The sequence below is a fragment of the Cottoperca gobio genome, chromosome 4, assembly GCF_900634415.1.
Source record: "Cottoperca gobio chromosome 4, fCotGob3.1, whole genome shotgun sequence".
NCBI classification, from domain to species: Eukaryota; Metazoa; Chordata; class Actinopteri; order Perciformes; family Bovichtidae; genus Cottoperca; species Cottoperca gobio.
Genome location: NC_041358.1, coordinates 19,094,404 through 19,104,295, shown reverse-complemented (window position 1 = coordinate 19,104,295; position 9,892 = coordinate 19,094,404).

Genomic DNA, 9,892 nt, shown 5'->3' with positions numbered 1-9,892 from the left:
GTCCTATCAACATTCGATCTGCAGGTACTGTTGACGCCTCTCCAAAGCTACAAACCCACTGATTTAAACAGGCCTTTGTCTTGCCTCGTGCTGCCAAGTGTTGTCTATGTTTTATTTTTTTGCTTCTAATTTCATGGTCAGTTTTTTTGCAAAGCACTTTGTGATCTTGTTCTATGAAAGGTGCTATACAAAATAATCTTTACTTACTTACTTACTTGTACTGTAGATAATCAGGTGAGTTTATATCCACAACACTTCCTTAGTCCACGTGGAACCAATGACGCACATCGAACAAACCCTACGCGACTGCCAGGACAACACAACCCTATGGGGGATGGAGACACTGCCAGAGTTCATCAGGGCCCTCCTCTAAACCTGATCCATCTGTTCCCACTGGTCTTGACTCTGACTTGTCATTCAAGGGGCAGCGCAACCGTCTGTTAGTACTTACCATGCCACTTGGAAATGTTGAGACTTTCTGTTTGATATTTTAAGAAACAATTTCATAGATCATTCATCATTCATTCGATAGATAGATAGATAGATAGATAGATAGATAGATAGATAGATAGATAGATAGATAGATAGATAGATAGATAGATGGATGGATGGATGGATGGATGGATAGATAGATAGATAGATAGATAGATAGATAGATAGATAGATAGATAGATAGATAGATAGATAGATAGATAGATAGATAGATAGATAGATTGATAGATAGATAGATAGATAGATAGATAGATAGATAGATAGATAGATAGATAGATAGATAGATAGATAGATAGATAGATAGATAGATAGATAGATAGATAGATAGATAGATAGATAGATAGATAGATAGATAGATAGATAGATAGATAGATAGATAGATAGATAGATAGATAGATAGATAGATAGATAGATAGATGGATGGATAGATAGATGGATGGACAGATAGAATACATATTTGTCAGCAAAACACAAGTTGGTTCGTGTTCGGTGGCATAAAGCATTCCTCTGAGATCTCATTCTCACATATGAACAAAAATGGCATCACAGATGACAGGCAGTGTAGTCTATGCAGTCTGCAGCAACTGTGCTTGTTGATGTCTTGGGGAAATCCATTTTGAGTTGTGGAAGATAAGCATCGCAACAGGATAATCCTAGATTATTTCCATGGGGATTGCTTGGTATACTGTAATCAAGTGCTCCAGATTGAAACGTGTCAAAGTGACCTAACCACCTCTCTGTACTAAAACCAACCTCGACTTGACATATGACATATTTGAGATTAGCCATTACGACCACACATCTCTAGTCACATGATAATAGCCAGAATGGTAAATATGATACATGGCAAGTTTTATGTTTTGAATAGTCAACAGTGTAGGATGTGAAGGACATGTGGTATGTAGGAGCATCACATTATTAACAACACGCACAAATGTGAAAAAACAAACAAAAGTAAAGAAAGAATAGAGATATAAAGAGCAGATGGCAGGGAAGAAGAGACAGGTACATGTATAAATATTGTACCCAGACACACACATAGGACAAAAGAGGGGTAAAAAAGAGCCATCGGACCAGCTGAAATGACTGAGGCTAAATTATTGATCCCTTTCACATTGATTATCTCATAACAAAGAATGTATGAGGCGTGGCTTTTCTATCGTGCAGAGCTGTCAACCCCTGACAAGGCCACTCCACATCTAAGGCATCACCGCAGAGGGCTCGCAGTCTTTTATTGCTGTCAGCAAGCCCTGAGCAAAGCAGACACTCGCCTTTCAAACTCATTAGCCAACCCTGACGTGATGAACTCATTGAAGGCATTGTAATGAGACGAAGATGTGAGGAACCGACGCTCTCAAACGTTCAGCGTTTCCCGCTCTTCCCCCATATAACCAACACATTATGGAGTTAGTCCATAATCGAATCAGAATTAATTGTGAATGCTTATTTTAGAATGAAAGTGTGTCAAGTTTGCCACAGAGAACAGTCGTAACAGCTGTGAATGTTTGGATGTGGTTTCCTGGGAATGGGCCAAGTTGACAGCTATGTCAGTTGTTCTGTGCTGCAAATACACACACACACATACACACACACACACACACACACACACACACACACACACACACACACACACACACACACAATGCAGGTTATTGGCCTGCATGTAAATCAGGAATAAGCATGACAGTGTTGCCCACTGCAGATTTAATTGAGGCAAGGGTGTGATTTAGTTTAGCTCATATAGATATATATAATTATACAACACATATATACTGCACAATATTTAGAAGCCAACAAGAAATGAGATGCAAATCCAAAAACGTTCTTCATTATGTTTTATTAGGAATGTAACACTCAGCTAATCTGCTTCATCGTGTGTGTGTGTGTGTGTGTGTGTGTGTGTGTGTGTGTGTGTGTGTGTGTGTGTGCGTGCGCGTGCGTGCGTGTGTGTTTTTTTCGATCAGATTTGATAGGCAGTGGCAACATACGTAAGCAAACAGCTAATTGAAAGAAAGTTGAAAATAATGTTTTCATGGCCTTTTTATTTGAGTGTCCAAATATATCGTGCACACTGACCAACTTAATGCAATACGTTGCAATTGATGGATGCTAAAATAACAGTTATGTGACACTGCACCTGTCAGTGACCAAATCTGTATTGACCGCTTCGCTGCAGAGTAAACTATTGAGTGTCTGTTATATAGGGCAGTAGTTCCTGACCTTTTTTGACACCACATCTGACACCACATCACAGGTTATTGCATCGGTGTGGACATAACTTGTAAAAAGTTCAACCAATAAGTAAACATTCCCTCACACACTGTTTCATTTGAAGGATTTTAGAGGCCTGATGAGGTTAAATTCAATATTTCAAAGAGGGAAAAAGTAAAAAACAAAAAAAACAAAAGAGACCCGACCCGCAGGTTAGGAACCACTGACATATGGCATAGTCCGCACAAGTGAACAAGAGTCTAATTAAGGACATAGTTTTTGTGGTATAGTGTCAGTGCTGCTTGAGAGAATAGAAGTCTTGAAAAAGTGCTGCAACATTTTGCTTTATAACAGTTTTATCTGTAAGATAACTGGAGACACGAGTTACACTCTCTAAACAAAAAACACTAATGCTTTATTCTGTTTGTTACCACTTAAAATGACACTGTTCATTTCATTATTTCTTGCAAATGGAATAATAATAGAATATAAACGATGGAATGTCACATTTAGATGGGCATAACACAAATATCAGCTATTAGCAGCTTCAACTTAAAAATATCACTGTCATGAATCAGCCTTCATAAAGCCTTTAACAAACAACACCCGTCTAGATACTGCATATAACACGTTCTGTGCTTTGCCACCTTGACTGCTGTCTACTCACACACACACACACACACACACACACACGCGCACACACACACACACACACATACACACACGTCTCCTGCATACATAGGAAGCATGCAGGGTCTGTGATGAACAGAAAAGGAGCTGGGAGAAAGAGTAGAATGTTGATTTGAGGCATATGGCGTGGTATGCAGAGGTTAAAGATCAGCCGTGTAACACATTCCACTATTTTACCTCCATGGAGACGGCAATAGATATCTGGTGAATCCTCACATTTAATTTCAGGATCGGCATTGATGTGAGTGGAAGTTGATGGGAATGCGGGGAGAAAGCACAGTGTCTTGGTTGAGTTGGTTGGTTAAGCCAATGATTATAGGCTTTAACTTCAAACGTCTTAAAATCCTTAGGGAGGATCAGGACAAAGGAACTACGTAGGGAGCCATTGCTTACATAAGAAATGGCAGCACAAATTACTCCACTTTACAATACTGTACCTTGTTTCAAAGCACTTAGAAAGTTATTTTTAATATGTGAGACTGCTTTTTAGTTCTGCTTTTATCACTGTTTATCTACACATTTCAGCACAGGGGCTCCCCAAGGTCAGTTCGCCTTTTGTGTTTCCTCTGTATGTGATCGTTTGAGCTCCCAACCTAATCAGTTTGTAGTTTTCTGCAGTTTACTCACAAGCAATTCCAACATTAAGTGGACAGATCGTGGTGTGACGAGCATCATTTGCACATGAATGTACCATACACGGCCATGACATCATGACATCAGACAGGACTCTTCTTACAAATATTTAGGGGTCCACATTGATGAAGAACTTTATTAAAAATGATAATGTAAACTTGAAAATAAAAATCTAATTCCACACTGTTGCAAGTGTCTATGCGAGAATCCATCAGCGTAGAGTTTTTGGTGCCTGCTGGAATAATTGAGCTTATTCTTTAAATACCATCGAGTCCATTTTACGTAACGGTATTTCCAGCGGTTAAGTACGACGGCAGGGAAGATTATGGGAACGCCCACACCCCTCATCCCTCAGGATAATCTTCAGCAGTCTACTATTCAGGTAAAGGGTTCCTTTGTGTAAGCACAGTCATTACAAACATTAATTTGTCTCTGTCAGTTTAACGTATCAATGGGCAACTCCCGGAGGAGCAACAGAAGGGCAGTGAGACCCTACTGCAGGTTTTCACCAATTGTGTGTTTGCTTGTAATGTATGTATTAAGGTGTGTAAACTTTGAGATTTACTTTTGCAGCTTTTAAAAAGGTGAGGGGCTTTTTGGCACGTGTCTACACGTGTCTTATTTAATGTGTTTAATTATGATGTTTGGTTCTGATGCAGCAATCCAAGACAGGCTTTGAGCAGGTAGAGGGCACTCAAAATGTACACAAACATTTGTGTGCATTGTAGAAATACAAAATGCTTGAGTGTGCCCCTAATGTACTTAACGTTTATGTAACTTAATTTGTTTGTTGAATATAAGGCTTCAGCCTGAAAAGATTGGAAGCAGGGGGAAACTAAATCTGCATACCAGCACGTCTAAAGCTCACTAATTAATTAACACTAATGAACACTAATTTTTCTAATTACTATATTATATCTCATTTGTTTAATTTGTGCAAAAAACAAAGTGAAAAGAAGGCAAGTTTTTTGGTTACAAGGTTTATGTGCTTGACTATATCTCGCAGTGACTCCCTAGCTGTGTCGTCCCCGTGAGGTTGACTGGCAAGCGGCAGAGACTACATTGGTTAGTGACCCTCCATGGTTGATGGATGTATGTCAGTGGATATATATTGCATTTGTTCTTGTTAGTACACAACAGTTAAGTACAAAGCCTTTTTGAATACTAATGTGGAAACAGTATATTATGAGGATTATAATAATAGCAGTGCATACTTTATAAAGACATATAATTGCTCGTGTCTCTAACTCCTAGTGTTTTCCTTAGTTTCCCTTTTCCCTGTGACTCCAGTGTTTCCCTGTTTGTCTGGGTGTGGCGTGGCTGTTACCTTCCCCACAGGCAGCCTCCTCATTACTCTCAGACACACTTTTCCTGCCTGCTCAGCTGTTTTCCATCTGCTTATCAACGACAGTATAACTACCCCGGTTCTCCAGTCACTCATCGCCAGATTTTGGTTTCAAATGTTGGTTCACTTCTGAGTTTTTCTCCCACGTAAAGTTTTCTGTCCCTAACGTGTTTTCCCTCTGCCTCCAGGATCAAATCTCACCCGCCTTCCGACCTGCCTGCCTACTCGCTTCCCCAACCTGACACCATCTCCAACTTGTCACAGCATCACCTGCCCGCCCTGCTTAACTCCGTTCTCGCCATTCCCCCAGCTACGTGCTGCGACGTCATTCACATGCTCATCCTTGTGTGATTTGTGGACAATAAAACCTTTCCTTCCCTCAACCCCCTGTCTGTCAGCTCCCCGAACTGATCCACCCCTAACAGTAACAGGTATGTTGTAAGGAAGTGGGATTTTTGATCATCAATCAATACGAGTGAGATATCCAGGGAGAACGAGCTGTATTTAACTATCCATAGTGATGACTTACCTTCCCCACAAATATCCAATAAACCTGTGTCTGCATTAACATAAGTGTGAGTTAATAGGACTACTGGGAAGATATACTGTATTTAACTCACCACAATCACATACATCAACTAGAACTTATTTTGTATCAATATGATAGGATATTTATGGAAATATAGGAGATAAATCATTATTTTCTGCCACCACATGCATATAATGACACCTATAAAACACATCCTACTGACATCTGTATCTGTTTGAGTGGAATACAGGCCGACAAGGTGTCAGCATAAATAAAAAAAGCTTCAACAGAGAAATCAGTCTGTGCTTTTTCCATTGGCTAGCTGTCCTCATTGATAATTATACACCCGCACGGACATTCATGAAGCATGAATGTCTGTGAATGCTACTGGATGTTTATGGGAATGAGAGAATAATACACAGTAGCCTCATAGTGTTTGCTCACTGATTAGGCATCCATATTTATAATTCACCACACCCAAGGACTTCAGCTAAACCTGTATCTGTATCAACATGACAGGAAGTCATTTGGGAATCAGTAGAGGATATCTATTGTGTCAGGCTGTTACAGTCTGAAAAGAAAAGGGCTTGACTCAATGAATAGGTTTTCATATTCATAATTGGCTATGCCCTGTGTCTCTGTGTAGTTTTCTTTGCATGCTTATCACAATAACACAGAGTGATAATCAGTTGTTATCTCAATCCCCAAAACTCTCATTTCAACAGAGGTTATTAGAGAGTGAAATAGCTGGCCATATAGCCCCTCACTATATTCCATGCACACACCCGCTCTCAGATAGAGTATGAAATAAGAGGCCTCTCAACTATTTAATAACCCAATTTACCGATGATGATGAAAGCATATTCCCACTTACCTTTTCATCTAAACCCTGTTATGTTAAACCTAAGTAGTTTGGAATTATAAAAAGGGTGGGGACATCAATATTAATAAACAAGCCTCCGGGCTGATACATCAACAGTGTCCTCTTGTGGTGGCATGGATTTAGAAGATGCCCCGTCTGCTTGTTGCCTGAGTCCAACTGTCCTCGATTTGTGTTGCTTTGCCATGATGCCTTGACATCTGCCAGACACAATTGTGCCCAGCTGTCTCGAAAGGTGGCAGCAATGTGGCATGATTTGCAAGGAGGTCTGAGTCTGAGCTGCGCACGAAGAAGGAAATTCACTCACCAACAATTCGATGGTACACCATTAGGTTGTATTCATTTGTATGTCAATCAAGAAAACAAGCAAGCCACCTTCGTTTTACACAACCCTTAGTAGTTAAATTACAAAATAATAGAATACTGTATTACCAACTGTGTTTCCATCTCACAGTATGTTTTCTATTCAGAAACAACATGCACACAGTTGCTCAGCAACCCCATTCATGCTTTTGGATCCAACCGTTCACAGGAGTGATAAACTGTTAATCAGTCAGATCATCATGTTTTCATAAATGTCAAGGATTTGACCTGGAATTGTTACTATGTCAAATACCAGACATAATACAGTGCATTGTATTTGACTCTGCCTGCTCTCTGCATCTATCTCTACATAACATCTAACTTTCTATCCCATTTCCTACCTCAACACATACTGAAGACACACGTTCTTATCCTCCTCTAACCATTCCTCTAGATCTTCTGTGGGGATATCTTTATGTCTGTTGGCAGGTTCCCAAGTCATCCTAAATTACCTTACATCCTCATTATTCTTTGCAGCCAGGCCCTTCAAAGCAAGCTGTGAGACGGCAGCGTATAAATGACAAAGTGGTGTATGATCTCATACTGATTCCTGCTCTGACTGATACATACATCCATGCTGATTGCTCACGCTAATATAGTCAACATTATTACGAGGCTTGGGAGAGAAGAGCCTTTAAAGTCGTCCTCAAAAGAGGATGCTGTGTTTCCAGCGATGTAAATAATTTATTACATCTTGCAACGCATTTGTTAGTATCACTCGTATTTCAGCGGGCTACAGTCGTGTTTTTCCCACCATGACTCCAGCAGGCTGTGGGTCTCTTAAAGTTAAAGCAAAAAGTATGTCTCTGCTTTAAATGCTCAGTGGTCTCTTAGAATGACTGATTCATAGATGTGGCATGTGACTGCGCACTGATTTTAGTATATGGGTTAATGACTCAGAGGGTGCTTCTGGTCTTGATCGGTATAAAAGATGTGGGCACAATTCTCATTTAGCAAATAGTCATTGTGGCTCTTTAATATTACCTCTGTGACATTTCCCCCGGCATCCAGCAGAGATGATTTTATCAGCTTTTATCAGCCGAGTTAGCCCCCTCCCCCCTTATCCTTTACACATATTGCCCTTCCTTGTTCTATCTGCCTCTCTGGTACCCCTTCCCTTCATTCTGACAGGGATGACATGGAAGTGGTAAGACCCACTTCTGTGCACTGGCTGGGCTGCTGAGTGGCTGGCACATCACGGCACCTCTGCCTCAGGAGATAGAGCCATTTGAATTGTATTCCTCAGCTACACTGGACATCATCGTCAAATGGGCTGCAGTATGAAGAATCTGACACAACTCTGATGTAAATTGAAGAGTCAATATCTCTGCCGTGGATGCGTACGAGGAGTGTGTCTTGTTTGCGTGTAACGAGCAGTCATGTGAGTAGATGGTGATTGCAGCAGGTTTGTCCATGTTGCAATGCAAAGTGTGTTGTATTCAGAGAGATGTGCAAAAGGGGCCAAGCAGCTTCCCCCACTTTTCCATCAGTTCTTATCAGGTAATTACCGGCTCACCCTTGAAATATCAACATGGCGGTGGTACACTGGTGATGGTGGAAAGGCGACATAGGTCATCTTGTAATTATGACTTTTTGCCTTTATTGTCTGTGCATAATCAGCTCCATCAGGGCTGAAATAATTGATTCTCTATTTATGCTAATGGTATGGATCTGGAGCAAATACTCAGCCATGTTGTCGTTCGGCCGTGACATTTAAAATGAAATGAAGAAAGTGTTAGACTCCAGTCAGATAGCAGGATGTTTTTGCTCAGGCCTCAGTGACAGCCTTGTACTAACCAGACCAGACATGGAATGGAAACGAGACCTTCAGATGTATTTCACTATTGCTTGTTAAGAGACTTTTACTATTGTGTATCAACTGATGGAGGTAAATTAGATTGCACTCATTCATGCAGAACCTTACCAATGAATCCCTCCACCAACCAGGCTTCAATACACAGACATAGACAAGACAGACCCAAACAGGCCTGCTTGCTTGCAATGTTCCAAAAATATCTGACAAACACTTCATAAAAACATATCAGACCAATGCCTCACAACTACTTCTGAATCCTTTAGTTCTTTAATGTCAATCACCTGTCAGGCTGTGGCTGATAGGCAGCAGGCTGCCTGGGGCAGGGAAAGGGAGCACTCACTCATAGGAATTAAAGTTTTCCAGTTACTATTCATGACATGAGCAAATCCCTTGTTTGCCTTGTGCTCTTTCCATGAAGAGTGATTGTAGTCAAATGTGGTAAAAGGCTTCTATTTTTTTGTTTTACATCAAATTGATGTAAAAATGGCCTGACCTGGGCTGCACAAACATCTGAGTCCATCTTAGGGATGTACTCAATTTCATGAAATATGTCTCAGCTGCCAGCCACCAGTTCTCCCCATGCCAAATGGGCATTTAGAAATGGCCAGTTAACAAACCCTGCACACCAAGGAGCTTCTGCCATATTGTTCACTGGACAGCACTCTCCCCAGAGGAAACCCCTCAAACAAAGGCAACACGGGAGAGAGGAAGGCCATGATGGCTCTATCTCATTCCTCCCTGCCACTCACACGGCACATACATCAATCACAGCCCGCTGGCCGTTCCTTGGATGCAATTCGTCACAGGTCCTTAGGCTCTGACATGCTTCTTAAAAGCTCAACTAATCTGCCTAAGATAAGGGTTTTAGATTTATTTGGTGGGTGTTAATCAAAATGATCTGCTCTGTGTCCAAGAAATGACCACAGCGCAATA